The sequence below is a fragment of the Papilio xuthus genome, unplaced genomic scaffold (assembly GCF_000836235.2).
Source record: "Papilio xuthus unplaced genomic scaffold, Pxut_1.1 DF826115.1, whole genome shotgun sequence".
Taxonomy (NCBI): Eukaryota; Metazoa; Arthropoda; class Insecta; order Lepidoptera; family Papilionidae; genus Papilio; species Papilio xuthus.
The window spans coordinates 305,386-316,439 of NW_013532534.1; the positions used below are offsets into that span (position 1 = coordinate 305,386).

The window sequence follows — 11,054 nt, forward strand, 5'->3', positions numbered from 1 at the left end:
AAAGTCGTGTAGGTAAAACCTGAGTATTAAATTAATAGAAAGCGTTGATTTAAAAAAGCTCGCTTCAATTTATCTTATAATTAAAATGTAGGAAAAGGCGTTAAAAGGTAGACTCTTTGAGTCTGCGGACGCAAATAAGCTCGTTAGAGCGTCGCGACCTGTTCGTCGAGGGGTAATTTTCTGCTCGCTAATCACTGGCTGATACCGTACCCCGACAGACATGATCGATTTAAATAAAAAGAAAAAAGATAGGTACATCGCAAGAATTCCGAAAGATCTTTGGTTAAGTTACGTATCAAATTACAACTTCCGTCGAAATTTTCCAAAGGATAGGTGGACAGTGTATATTTTTGCCAAAGCCAACATGAAATGCATACTAAAAATTTAGGTTAAAATTATTAACATATATTATTTACATCGTCTTGTTGTCTATTCATTTTCATTGAAACAAAACTTTTAATAATTAAAAATAATGAGAAGCGCTCCTAGTTGCAATAATCCTTATACACTCAACTTATTTTTCTAAAATATGGGTCAGGATTCGCTCGTCATAATGAAGCTGTGAATAGTCCGGAATGCCCCGGGGAGCAAGATTTTATAATTTGTGTTGCTTCTCATCTCCACAGACGCTCTACGGTACGTTTTGTTTGTATTCGTAAACAATTTTATAAAAAAAAAACAAAAGATTTAAACGTTTTTTAAATTAAGAATTCGCACTCCTTGTTAATTCTAATAAGATTTATTGTTTAGCACTTAATCAAAATAAATATATTTCTAATCTCACAAACTTTATAAACGTGTTTGACTGTATTACACTTTGAAACACAAAACATTAGTCGATAATCGGTTCAGGCGTTTAGGCTACAGATATTGACATATAATACAATCACACTTCCATACCCGTGGAAATATCTTCCTAAGAGTAAAAAAAAATTCCTTATTTATAAATTCTACAGTCAAAATAGTTAATACGACTCATTAAGTACCACTTTAGTAAGTAAAATAGTAATTGAGTGGTATTACTGACAAGCACGCGACTGCCACGACGACGTCCCCGCGGAATTTAGGATAAAAAACTTAATATGTTGTTCCCCAAGACATTTATACGTATATACCAAATGTCATTCAGATCCATGCAGCCGTTCTAGAGATAAATTCTAAATCCATCCATTAATAAATCCAAACATTCGCATTTACACTATTAGTAAGATTAGATACTTTAACCGGCATATGCGATGATATCTCATCAATTTATATAAACGTAGAGATAGAAATCAACAGGGAATCAATTCCGCCACTGTAATCAATATGCAAGCTATCTGTTGAGTGAAATTTAATTAGTTATGCATTTCTAATCATAAGCTTGTCCATTTAGAATAACATATTAACTCTTTCATTCTCATTTTCTTGCATTACAGTTAAAGAATTAAATTCGCTTCCCACAATTATTAGTGGTAGAGCCCGCTTCAACATCTTCGCACAAATTGTCCCGGCTCGCCCGGTGAAATACCACGACCACACGGAAGATAGGCGTGAAGTGGAAGCAATTCCGCGTTTCGTCTGATGAGTGTGCGTCCCGGAGGCCTAATTTAGTCCTCTTTCCCTTCCCACCCTTTTTCCTATAAGGAGAGGATGGGAAGTGGAAGTGGACTTTCCGGATGAGGGGAAGCATGGAAATATTTTCTTTCTGTGCATCATCTCCTCCGTCGATTAAAGGTAGGCAACGCATATGCAATTGCGTATGTCTATGGGCAACGGTCACTTCGCTATTTCAGTGATTTCAGGTGGCCGCTCGCTCGTTTGCCACCTTATTATAAAAAAAATATCGCACAACAAACTGTTATAATTAAATACGTATGTAAATTCCTATGACAATTTTAAATTACATTTTACTAATATGGGTAGTAAATAAATGTCCTCAACTGTATAGGCATTTTGGTAATGAAAGTACATAATAACAGTTAACATATATTTTTTATATTCATTGTAATTACGATTATTAATGTAAAATGTTGTGTATATACTGCGCATTTTATTTTGTCAGTGTGATTGTCATTGGAATCTTTCATCAACAACAATGGAAGGAAGTAATTGTTAATGTCGCAACAGATGGCTCCATGCCGTGTGCCGAAGTGAGTCTCAACATAATTATTTTATAAATTACGTAACAATTACTGTTCGACATTCAATTAAAGCGACTTTCATACAAGTACTCAAGTTAATTGATATCATTACAACAATTATTGCATTTTATTACACCCATATAAGGCTAATTTGAATATAATTTTGACACAAATAATGTTGAATGTCACTGGACATAACCACACTTTTTATATATGTTTTTATCATGAAAGACACTCCAAATAAATATAAATTGTGTAAAATTATTAATATTACAAATGCGAATTTTTAGTTGTTTGAAGATATCTCAGGAACGGCTTAACAGATTTTGACGGAATTTGGCACAGATGTAGAACATAGTCTGGAAGATCACATAGGCTAATAATTTAGTTATTTTTTAATATACGCGGACAGAGGCGAGGGAGACAGCTAGTTTTATAATAATAGTCATATTACAGCATAACTCGACATTTTTTAAAAACCAAAAGCATTTCTCCGTAAAGATGTTATGTTTTCCAACGGTATGGAAATAATAAGACCATAAATTGAAGTTGAGTTAGTAACGGATGGTAAAGGCTTGGTGGATGGGTGCAATAAATAAGGCACCTAGATCGCCCACCGCGTCAGACAAGACAACTTTATCACAAGCCTTATAGAGAAGCAACAATGAATCGACTTGGGAGAGTCCATCTAAGGTTTTTCGTCGTCCGTTGATAATATGAAAGTTTACCATCGTAATCACCTATCATTTACGTATAATTACGTATAACTAGCTGTCGCCCGCGACCCCGTACACGTGGGTTAAAAAAACTTAATTAGTAGCCTATGTGTTGTACATGTATGGCAAATATCAGCGAGATCCATATAACCGTTCTGAATATATCTTCTATTAAACATCCACCCATCCATACATACAAACAATCGTATTTATAATATTAGACTTATTTGTTATGTTATTGAACTCATCATTTACCAATGTACCAGTTTAAAAATATTTTGTGAGGGTTCCGTTACTAATTAATATCACTAGTGGACTTTAGTGGACTAAAAGATAACTTAAGAAAAAAAAACTCTATGTACTTACAAATTATTTGATTTAAACATTAGCATGTTTGTCGATAAAGATGCAAAAAATATACAAGGTGTTGCAAACCCAACATAATTTAATGGTGAAGTTATAAATGTAGATATTTTTAAAAATAAAACATCAAACGATTATAACGCACCAGTAGGTGTTGCGGCGAGGTAAGCGGTAGGGACACTCGTAACGAACCTTTTTAAATTGCGAAAACCTTTTGACTGAACCTCCATTTTATGCCGAACCTCATTTTCAGCTTAAACTGAACAAATTTTTTAATCTTCCACAGATTTGTCACCTTATAAATAATATATAAAAACAATTAAAAGTATTATAATTAATGACGAAAGAATTCTCCATCAAAGATTATAATATTCAACAGATGGTTGTTTTGCGTTTGGAAAATAAACCTTATTGTCTTCTAAAAAGCGCTGGTGCTTTTTTTGATCGATCGAAATGCAACAGTTTGCATGTGGATGAAATAATACTAGGTCGCTAGTTTCCTTCAATCTATTTTCATATAACATTTATTATTATTGTGTTCAACCCAATAATCCGCAGTATTTCTTTTATTTCAGAAACGGTGATGTCACCTAGTCGCCTCGAACTGTAACTGCTGTATTCTGGGGCATGACATATCCCTTGGCTTGATTTAGTTAGACGGTTTCATGTGAACGCAATCCCACAATCTAATTTCAGTTGTAAGAAGCGATATTTGGGTCACAATTTCTCCTTACGCTTGTATTTATTGATGACTCGTGGTTTCCGTATATTCAATCGACATATGGAGGAAGTCTTTTGTTGTGTAACTTATGTAAATTTTACAGCTCTACATTTTAGAGTATATTCCTAACGGATATCTGCTTGATACGGTAACGCATTCTTAAAAAAGCACCTTAAAAATAGAAGGAAATTACACTCATACAATAACATTTGGTGCCAAAGCAATCGGGATGAAATCGTACAACTAGAATACTACGATATTTGGGGATGTTCGTAGTAAAATGGGAACAAGTACCGAAACTGGACTTTACAACACTGGGATCAGGGTTGAATTTCGATCGCACTCGTTTGGTGTCACCAACCTTTTGACACTGAATTTCAGCGAGGGGGGTAGTATTGCCGTTGACTGCGGGCTCAGAAAAGGTGACGCCGCGCGCGCGGCGCTCGTCGGTCGCCAGGGCGGCAGTAGGTCGGTCCGGCGCGCGGCCGCTCGCGCTCGCGGCCCGAGACTGCCGGCTTCGCGCGTTTTCCCTCCCGCGCTTTCCCGTCGGCGCGGCGTGCGCACGTCAAGCCTGCATTGTTCCGCAAACGGCCCGGCCTATTCAAGTGAGATGAGCGCCGCTTGCAGCGCCACAAACACTGGCCTGCGCTACCTCGCCTCTATACAACTGCGGTCTCCTTCTTGTTCAACAAAAAAGCAGTTTAGCGCCACGTCTTACACAATCACCGTTTTGCCATCAGCGGTGGGGCGAATGCCTTGTAAAGATTATACGGTACCTTAATTTCACGTCCGCTAAAAGTTTGAGAAGATAAGCGACGGTCGATTATTATCTGTGTTGATTGTTATGAGTTTAAAGACTGGCAAATATATTTTTATTTAGTCCGAAATACATGCTAAATTATTTTTACTGGAAGTGTTGCCAATTTTATAGTAATTCTGCTGAAGGAAAAACATTGTTCCATAGAAATTTTTACTTTATATAATAATTATAGAGACACTTGAATAGAAAACCGAATGCCTTATTTCTTAATTCGAAAGTACTCTTGTAAAAAGGCTACATTTGACACAAATAGTCTGCCTCCAAATATGTAAACAGTAAGTGTACACCGTCCATTATACTCCAGCATAATGGCAGCTATTTCAAGAACGCATAAAATGCCTGCCACTGCGCTGCAACAGTCAACATACTGCCTTAGCCTGCGACAGTAACGTCGATCGTACAAACAATTGACTTTCCGAGTAATGATTCCGACGTGACCCCATTATACTAATGCGTTTACTTACGAGCCGCGTGTACTCGTAGGTACTCGGACTTGCTAAGAAGTGCTCTCATTGTGTAAGCAGCCAACACCTGGACATCAAAGCCCCCTCTTTGATATCCCCTTTGATACTCCTATACCATCTTACAATAAAGTACTTGTGTCTGAGAAAAAAAGATCTTATACATGCTGATTTAATATGCTTTAAAATTCAAATTGAATATTTTAATTTCATCACGTAATAAAATAGTTTCAGATTCATTTTTTACTTTAACAAAATCTTCATATCGTGATTCAAGTTTACGTAAACGCCATCTATGGGATGATTTTAAAAACTACATATCTCTTTAATCTATACTTTTATGATTTAGTTTTTTCTCATGCAACGTGGATTCCTTTACCAGTAAGAAATACTTAAATGTACTTATCACTTGACTACTGCATTTCCCAACACGATAACTACTTAGTAACATAAGTGAAGGCAGTTGAATGAAAGCAAGAAATGATATATTATATGTTAATAATCAATGTTAACTGTATCTGATTATTAACTTAACATGTATGTAACAGTAACTTTACATTAAGTTCAATTAAACTTAATTATATTTTGTTAAGTTAATGTCATCGTTCAAAATCGCTTGTATTTCCATGAATTTCAACTGCCGTACCACTTGTACAAATGTCACGATTTAAAGCATTAATTTTGTCTGCTCTACGTCCTCTAAACTTAAAAAAAAAACTTTCTTATTTTTGACATCTAAAAATAGTATAAAAATCTTTAAAGATCGGCCAAGAATACCATGTGAATGGAGACACGAAATGAAATGAGCATCGCTCTTAATTAAAATAAAAACAATCGAATAGCTGACTAAATACAAAAGAAAAAAGAACTAAGTTCCGCCCTTTTACTTTGACCCAGTAACCTGGAAAGCGTCTATTAGTTTAATAGAAGGCAATTTTTATAAATTTTTAATAGAACAATCCCAATTACAGAAATAACATACAAATTAAACATGTGTAATATATATAGGTGCTATAATTTAATGCATGTTTTATGATACTATGACAACTTTTAGAGCTAATAGCATTCGTCAAATGATAGGGTAGGAAATAAATGTCTTCAACTGTAAATGTAGAAGTATATGACTGTTTCTCATTTTGCCCGATATCATTGTGTTTTTTATATAAGAGAAAGGGGCAAACGGGCGGCGGGAACACCGAGGTGATCAACGGCACCCATGGACAACTGCAACACCAGAGGAACTGCAGATGCGTTGCCGGCCGGTGTTGATCAATTACAACCATTATTTAATGCGACACTTGAATCTTACTAATATTACAAATGCGAAAGTTCAGTTGGATAAATGGATGTTTGTTAGAAATAATGTTTCAGCGGTAGAAGTCTGAATAACACATAGGCTGCTTATTATATTTTTTATCCCGCGCGGAAAGAGTCGCGGTCCATAGCTAGTACAGATACATAATAAATGTTTTCTTCCCTTCTCAATAGAGACTACAATATATAATTATACTCGTGTCACTACAGTGGAAACTCATAAAAACAAGTTGTTATTTGTTTCTATCAAAACATTATATTCAACACGTAACTAGATACGATTATAAAATGGGATCAATTGGTGTATAACGACAGAGCTTCATTAACGGCGACGGTGGCGACCTCTTTTTCTCGCTTCAAGGCAACTTAATTAGAAAATAAAAAAAGATCGAGGTTTCGTTCTCATGGAATATTAATTGTCTTCTTTGTTTAAGCTTCACGCCTGTCTAATCTTAGTTTTATGGTTTACTTTGATAAATGGCGTTGTTTCGGTCTACCATACGACATTTGTAAGAAAGGAATTTTAAATATCAAATTTTAATACAATGAAACTAAACGGTTCAACAGTTAGGTAGTACCTAAGTGTAGTAGTTTTATACTAAGACTATACTAAGGGTCTCTCTGAGTAAGCTCGAAATTACTTTGAGTGTGGCAATTAGTCGATTCACCGTTGTTATGCTCAAGTGTTTGTTCCATTTTGATTCACAGCCGCATTTGCTAAATGTATAAAGCTCTTGAGAAGTTTGTAGAAAGGAATGGATGTATAGATTGAATGAAGATGAACTTGAATTAATAATCACCACTGATCCTTGGTTTCCGAGTCCTAAATTTCTGTATTAAAAATGTCATCGTACCTCACATTAGCTTTGACATAACTGAGATAATAATAAGCTTTACTTATTTCTCTAAAACAAACGCTAAGTAATTCCGAGCAATGCTTTTTTTACTAATTACAAAATGAGCAAAAAGAAAGCCTTTTTAGACTGGCAAAGCTGAGTGTGAGAGGACTATGTTCGAACGCTTGTCACCAGAAAAAAAACTAATCTGTGAATTATTATAGATAAAAAATGAGGATGATATTCATTCAATAAACTTATTGTTTCTCCTATTATCTCAGAGGAGAAATTTATGAAGTACGAAAAAGAACTTTTGAAATAGTATTTGAAATATTATAACTACACAAATCAAGGAAAGTCAAGATAAATTAAGTATTGACTCATAGCATCGGTGCCGATTGAACTAATTCCTGATCCCATAATATGATATAATATGACGTAAAACTGTTACCCTTTCAATAGTTACGTCCTCAGTAAATCATTTAAATATAGAAATGTCGCACGTGTTCTGCTCTTTTAACTTCCTCGTCCAAAACGATGACCGGAAGATTAGTGAAGTCCATTTTAGCACTTCCTTAAATACAAAATTATACTAAGTGCAATTATTATTATTACTTTAAGGTTTATGTTATATAATAAAATAGTCAAACATAATTTGGAAATTATATTATTTTCAAATATATTTTTGAAAGGCTGTAAACCTAAGCCTATAAATAAATTAAAATACGTAGAAAATAATGGGGTATTTTCTAAAGTACCTACAAAAACAATTATTTGGTACAGGAGCGTGACTTTTCGTCTTAATTTCAAGAAAGAGGAAGATTTAAATCACTCACATGATTCCTTCAAAGATTCGAACTTGCGGAACAAATTTCTAAACATCCACCGCACCGGTACAGTTCACTAGCCGCACAAAATAACGAGGCCAAAGATTCTATAAATTACGTTCAAACAATTTACTTCTGTGTACACAAACAAACTGTTACATTGTCGATATTAATACAAAAAGCACACGCATTCGTGCCGAGAAGCCGTGCTCGAAAGCGCGCCGGCGAGCTTCGGGCGATGTTTTTAATGCGCGAGCGAGACAGAAAATAAAACAACATAAACTTTCGGCCGACGTCGGCCTCTTCCGCGTAGACGGCGCCTTTTAACTACACGCTAGGATAATGTGGAATCTAATTATTTTATCCGGGATCATAATAAAAGTTAACACAAACAAGGAACAAAGAACATTTTTCGTGTTTTAAACGTAAAAACTTGAAGACGTTAACAAGGTGACGACAAAGACAGTTGACGAACTTACATTCACAAAACCTTTCTAAATTAAATGAGCTTCCTATCTGCAATAAAGTCATACATATTATGCAGTTAGGTAAAAGTTTAAATGATTATTTCCGAACAGATCTTACAGGCACGGAAACTAGGTCACCTACTTCTCGTAACTATATTACTAGTTTTTAATATAATAAATGCTGCTTTGAATAAATTTATTTGTGTAGTTTGAACTCAGTTTTCACCCAAGCACATAAATTTTATTTAAAACTCACTTGCACATATTACATAAGTTTATATGTAAATCATATGAACACTTTTAAATTTGTATCACCATTAATCAGATATAATCGCATATTTCCGTTCAAAATTCTTATCCACAATAAGCTAATATATCTCATTGTATTCTCACGATACGTGAATGGCATGAAGGAAACAGATGGGGGCGGCAAATATGTGGGGTTCGAATTGTCCCATGCTCTTCTACTAAGTGCTTTTGTCACACTAAGATATGACGATGACAGCGACTTCAAGTTCGGGTCACGAACTGCACTATTGGTTTATTTTAAACTTGTTTTCGTCTTATTTGTGAGTATACATCGTAATGTTTACAACATGTTGTGTTCTGTTATTAAAACGTAAAACCAGGCATCGTCTGAATTTATTTAAGTAACATATAAGTTGTATTTAACTTCACGTTAGTTAATCAACTTATAATTATGTTAAGTTACCTTAAAAGTGTAATTTATTTTTAAATCTTTGATTATTATTTGTTAAAATTTGAGCATTAAATAACTACATCGGATAATAGTGGCTAAAAACTTCCACAGAGGTACTTAAACAGAAAACGTTCATCTCTAAAGTAAGTTGCCAGCACGACTTCTATTTCCAAAGATAGATAAATATCACGGGTTCACGTTACCATCGTCTTTCTAGGAACATTTTACCCCACATATAACCCATTGACCGCTGTCGGTAGATGAACAAACAAACATTATCTTCGACGCGTGCACGATGTTTACGTGAAGGCTTGTTTTGATAGAAGTAGCGCACTATAACACGACCAACACAATTTCGACACTTTCACTTTTTTAGGCCATTGTAGTTCTTGCACAAAACGAGACCAGTTAAAGCCCTTGGAGTTTTAATAGTTCAAGCAAACACAACTTTTTGCTTACATATATAATTATCCATAATTTTGCAACGATGTCTTTATTTTTGGTCGCTATTATTTACAAGTCGTGACTTTTAGTTGTTTACATGCTTTAAATATTAAATAAATGTATACTTTCTCTTGAAACAAGTGGAATACACTTAAAATGCAACTTTAGAACTTGTATGTGTTTAAATAAACAAAACCTGCAATTTAAAACATAAATATACGTATTTATATTGGCACCTTTTTATCATAAAGGTCATCATTGAAATACATGTCAAGATATTATGATCAAAGGTTATTAGTTAAAATTATAACATTTTTATTACAATAGTGTCTTGTAATATAATATTTATTTTTGTAGAAATTTTGCATACAATAGAGTTCTTTAATAAGCAAATACGAAAGAGCTTTTTTAGGGTTGTCACATCATTTTCATATTTACATGCTAAATATTATTACGTATTGCAAGCGACGTAGTCATGCGATCAACAAGAAAGAGGTCATAAGCGATGTCCTAGTTCTAAATTTATAATTAATCGATTAGCCGCCTGTAAAAAATAATCATGACTTATATTAAAATGGTGTTGCCATGTATTAAAAATGTTATATTTGATTCGATCATCTCTTAATTTCGTTTACATTACTTATAGGCGGTTATAAAATGTTATATATAAAATTCTCGTGTCACAATTTTCGTTCCCATACTCCTCCGAAACGGCTTGACCAATTCTCATGAAATTTTGTGAGCATATTGAGTTGGTCTGAGAATCGGCCAACATCCTTTTTTAATCCCGCGCGGACGGAGTCGCGGGCGACAGCTAGTGTTACTATGAAAGAAAAACCCAAGAATTCATTCATCCGCGTTACTTCTAGTGATGTATTTTAACCAGTCGTGTAACTAACGGAACATAAATCACGTAGTGTCATATTAACGGTTTCTTGACGCATTCAACTCGGAACTATTATATGGATGTTACAATAAAAATAGTTCATTTCTTGCTTTGCCCTTTTATGGCCCATTATTGTAGCTGTGCTGTATAAGCTCAAGACGATTTATTTTTAGTAGTAGTTACAAATAAAATAATAAAATAATGCAACTATATACATCTCTAAAGACTTTTTACTCCTTGTCTTGGCCTTGGATGGATGGATGGATGGATGGATGGATGGATGGATGGATGGATGGATGGATGGATGGATGGATGGATGGATGGATGGATGGATGGATGGATGGATGGATGGATGGATGGATGGATGGATGGATGG

The 11,054-nt window shown here is 34.6% G+C and overlaps 1 protein-coding gene across 7 annotated transcripts in view; it reads right to left on the minus strand.

Annotated features, from left to right (window-relative positions):
* The window catches only part of LOC106123437 (uncharacterized), a 40,794-nt gene that overhangs the window by 19,737 nt on the left and 10,003 nt on the right, over positions 1–11,054 (minus strand). The window contains exon 1 of one of the 7 annotated variants that reach the window (XM_013319759.1): positions 8,191–8,522. The exons of 5 other annotated variants lie outside the window; for them this stretch is intronic. The gene's annotated coding sequence lies outside the window, so the exon portion shown is untranslated. Of the gene's footprint in view, positions 1–4,284; positions 4,412–8,190; positions 8,523–11,054 lie in introns of those variants that run through there. One more of the 7 variants, XM_013319758.1, reaches the window with a different exon arrangement.